Source organism: Anser brachyrhynchus (assembly GCF_964034855.1).
Source record: "Anser brachyrhynchus genome assembly, chromosome: 4".
Taxonomy (NCBI): Eukaryota; Metazoa; Chordata; class Aves; order Anseriformes; family Anatidae; genus Anser; species Anser brachyrhynchus.
In genome coordinates, this window is record NC_137698.1 from 65,006,115 (window position 1) to 65,011,303 (window position 5,189).

Here is a 5,189-nt window from a genome sequence, read left to right on the forward strand (position 1 = left end):
CCCTTCAGAATTATTTGAATACTTCAGTCTTTCTGGACTATTCTGGACTTTCTCCTCTAATTGCTAATGAATATGCTAAGCTTTACATTTCCATTTTTCTTGCTTTAAAATGTGGTCTATTTTCTTTTCTTATCTGAAAATACTGTTGTAATTTGAAAATTGTTCCATCCTGCTTTATAAAATTATTTCCTGAAAAAGTGGTACGTCTTGCACATGTTGGGACATGCACAGCCAAAGGATGATGGAAGGCCGTGTATCATAAAACACGTTAACAGCTGTACACTTACCTTTATAGTTAATGCTATAACAGTTGCTCCTCAAATTCTTTGGCAGTACCATGCTAGTTTCATGGCAGTTTTTTAAAGATTCTGTGGGGACCAGCTCATAAAAATCCAGAATTAAGTGCAGAAATATAGTCAACCTGAAAATTTTCTACAGTCGGTGAACGTACATATACTTCATAATGAAAGAAAGAGGTCTGAGAGAAGAATTTAAACAATATGGGGAAATTTTAATGGTTGCTTATGACTGTTCCTGAATTTTATAGCACACTTATGCTTTCCCATCACTGAAAATCAACACTTACACCAGAAAAAAAATAGCTGGTCTATGTTCTAGGAAGCAGCAGCTTCATTGTTTTAAATATTAACACACTTGTACCCTAGTGAAGGCTATTTTCTATGAGATGAGCAGCTGCTTCATGCAACTGGAAAGTGCTCGTGGACTACTGTTCAATTAGTCTCCCTCCAGGAAACATGAAGCCAAGTCCTCGTTCCAGCCTTGTGTGTCATGGAATTAACCCCAGTCCCAGGAACTTTTATGGTCTTCCATCTGCTAAAAATAGAAGTTAGATGTTAGTACATTTGTAAAAATTACAGCTCTCCTTATCTACACTAGTTCTACTGTCCTGTTAGCCACCATTCTCCAGAGTTAGAGTTAATCGTGTTTCCACACAGGGCTTACTACAATACGTTCTTTATGAGCTCCTAATTTTCCTGTTGTGATCTAGAGTATATCCATTGAACATTCAGTGGCAACACCTTGTACATTTGAACTTGCTACTGATTATTACAATCCTTTATAAAATTTAAATGTAGATGCATTAATTTTTCCTGGTGAGATGGTGCAAACTTGGGCACTGTGGCAAGGTACCGTCTGGATGCAAACATCCTATATTATGCTGCTTGCATGAAAATTTGAAGATGCTGCCCCTCTCTCTCCTGCTCCTTGTGCACCTGCCCAAGCTGTATTCAACCTCAGAGAGGTTGTTGGTGTTGTTTTATAAAGTAGACCTTTGATGAAAGCCTAAAAAGAAATGGTATTGTACTCAATAAAATATTTTCTGAATTGCATCTTTCCTTTTTTGTTTATTCATCAGTTTCTAGTTGGGAAGGCCAGAAGTTAGGATTCAACTTCAGTTTAGACTCCAGTTAAATTTTACTTAAGAATTCAGCTGTAGCCTAGTGGATTCAGTGGAAATCAGTTGTTGGCTACTGGGTTGTTGTTGCCTGCATGGTCCATTGCTGATCCAGAATATACAGCAAAGGAAGACATGTTCTGGTGGCAATAATGTTGAGTCTTTTGCAAGAGATGGATACAAAAAAAAAAAAAACAGGCTTAAAGTACCAGGATGCTCCTATTAAAGTTTGAAAAGAGAAATACTGTGTGTTTTGTGTAAGGAGGGGCAGTATATTCTTGGCCACTTATTATTATCCCATTTCCTTGCTAACTCTGTAGGAACCATCTGGACCTAAGAGATTTTGGCCCACAAGAAAAGTTCCCACCTTAGTACAGTCCCACCTTCAATTTTGCCTTCTTAGAGCCCCGGACTGAGTCCACCACGTTTCCTAACTTTTTGCTGGGAAAGGAAGAAATGCTGCCTGGGTATGTGGCCATGTCGGTACTACCTTTTCAGTCAAAGAGTCAGCTGAATGCAAGAAGACAGGCATGCATCAAGCTCACCTGCAGCAGCTCACACAAATGGGGCGATACAGCATATGACGTAAGCGTATAATTGTGAAAGCCACAGCAGTATTGACACCTGATGATAGAACTGAGAATGTTTTTAGATGTATAATGCTACTTGATAGCATTATCTTGCCTGTAACTAACCAGAACACATCCTCTCACTCCCTACCTCTGTATGGGTTTATCTCTGTAGAACATGAAGTAGAGTATGAACCATCAGGTCACTGTTAGTATTAGGACCTTATGCCTTGTTCTCTATGGGATCAGGAGGAGGAATGGGGAATATGCTGAAGCATGAGCTTACAGTACTCATGCCCTCGACTCTAAGTGCAAAGGGGCCCACAGACAGTGTGTATAACCAAATGTATATGCTTTGTGCAGGGATGGCATGATTGTACCTCACCCTGGAGCCTGCACAGCTAGCTGTGTGGTAGCTACTACAGGAATAGACAAAAATCACATCCACACTAGTAATAAAGGTAAAATTTATTGATCACAGATACCCTAAATTCAAGGGTCACAAAGCGTAAAGCTATGATTCTGAGTGTGAATTCTGTTTTACAGGAGCTGCATTTACTCTCCACACATGCATCACTGTATTTTCTTAAAATGTGCTGAACAACAAAAAAATCAAACAGAAAAAAGTGAAGAGATAATAAAAGAAACAGGCTGATGCACGTTCTGGTTGAGATTGTAGAAACATAGACAGTTAGCTTTGAAGTCATGCCATATTTATTCATACTAAAGGAAATCTCTGAAAATACCTTTCCACTGTTAAGCAGTACAGGTATTTATTCTTGTTAAACTTTGCCCTCTCAGGTCTAAAGTACAACTACTTGGGTGTAGCTCTGGAGGCCTGTCTCCTGAGGGCTGCTAGCCAACTCTGTAATCACTCTTACAAATATAAAATACATACAACATTTTTATGATAATCCAATGTTCAATTCAAAGTTTACCACTCCCCTTGACTAACAAGAAGAAAAGCCAATCAAGCCATTAATCAAGGGTGGCATTCCAAGACTAAGTCTTGCTCTTTGCTTCACAATGTAGATTAGTGTAAGTCTTTGAAAGCAGATACAGTATTTGCAGAGGACAAAGTTTAAACTATATTGATTATTCCATGAACATTTCTAGAGTATGGGAAATGAAAGAAGTCTCGTAGGTAAATATATACACGCACACGTGTGTGTATATATATATATATATAACTTAATCAAGAATATTGATACAACTACTGTTGGTGCTGCATGATACTTTCATGTGTCCTTTGCTGTTCCTTACACCTTTTTTCTTATGTTATGGGTGAAATAACATCTACTGTGCTTGAGTAAATCTAGATTGTTTTGGAACACCTCAGTAAAAAAATTTATCCTTTTCTAAATCTTGTTTGAGTCTATTTGCACCAGGAGTAGGGCAGTGCTACATTCCTTGATGAGTGTGTGAGACACTTACCACCACTGAATATCTTTCCTTGCTTTGGGACTCAGATCTGATCATTTCACGTTTCCTTGTCTATATGCATTTTCAGGATCAGGTTCAGCAGAAAAACAGGATTCCTATTTCTTCTTGTCATGCACACAGATTTCAAATATGTAAAGGAAAGTAAGATGGGGTAGTGCATATTTCCATATGTTTTTCTTCTGCTTTATCTAGCATGGCTGACCAGACATTTAAGAAAGTTTACATTTCCACCCCACAAGTAAGAGGTTGCATATCAAAACTGCTACTCTGGGAATATCCCTTCTTCTTTCTCTTTTTCAAAGTCTGTGACAACCAAGTCCCAATTTCATTCACATTGTGAATAAAATTTTAAAGGAGTATATTAATAGATGTTATCTGATACAATAATAAAGTAATAAAAAGCACGATAAAAAGTGATAGGTTAACGTATGTAAATAAAGTGTATTGAACTTGCTAGTAGGTACATACCAGCTGAAATATTTGCAAGTATTTCCCCTACAGCTGTAAGTAGCATTATTCGTTTCTCATTCTTACTCCAATAACTTGTATTCATGACTCTGCCTGAGTTTCCAGTTACATTGGGAAGACTGTATGTTCAGTATTAATTCCTTCATGTTTCAGTTGCTTGGCAAGGCCAGTTACAGATGGAAGCTATGCAAAGATTTTATCTGAGTGGGGAAAAAAATTAAAGATATTTTCCTTACCAAAAATAAAAGAAAGTGTATATATGTATATCAGATTATTAATAAAGGAGAGCAGTAGTCTCTTTTCTTGCAACAAGAACCCACCTATGGTAAATTTTCTGCTTAACTCCCACACAACAGTTGTTGCGGTTTTTAAGTCAATAGTGCAATAATCTCAACAGTGATGCTGCAGATTTTAAATGCCTTCTGGGATATATAAAATATGCAAGTCAGGGTGGGGAGCAGCTGGATGCGCAGGAACAGCTGGTCTCATTGGGCTGAAAACATTTTTGTTTAATGATATGGGACATGAAATTTTTGACTTGGATATCACTTTGTCTATGAAAGCAATGCCTTCAATTAACTTCCAAGTCAATAATACTGTCATAGTGACATCATCTTTTTACTTTCTGCAGATACTGTGCTCTTACAAAACATGGTCTAAGATCCCAACCCCAAAGAGCAGGTGGAAGAGGAATCCCTTAATATAAAAAAAATAATTGTAATACAACTCAGACACACAGCTTCAATTATGAAGGCACAGTGGCTAAAACAAAGGTCTGTTCTGAAATGAATGGCAAAATTCTTCACAACTTAATTTGAATGCAGGTTACAGAAACAGGAATCTGTATGAATACACAGAAAAACAGCAGAGCAAATAACATGCCCTCCCTTCCTGGGTTCTTGGTCAACAGTATTTCAACAATAATAATAATAACAATCTGTAGTCATATTTCCTCAAAATGAACAGGCCAGCCTCCAGGACTTAGTGCAGTTGAGATCAGATAACTATCAAACAGCAGAGTTCTTGCAGTATTTTTTACACCAGGCAGCATTCTCAGGGAATCTCTTACTACTGGATTTTGTGAAATTCTTTTCTCCTCCCCAGTCTGCTGCTGTATCATATCTGTCCTATAACTATTAAATTAACACTGTAAGAAAGTAAATTCATGATCTGAAAGTATTTTTAAAGAATGCTGTTTAAATGAAGGGGAAAGCATAGCATTATGGAGTCCAAAATGCACTTTGCATATGTTTGCTCGGATATGTTTTTAACTTTAATAAAATTTGGCTTAT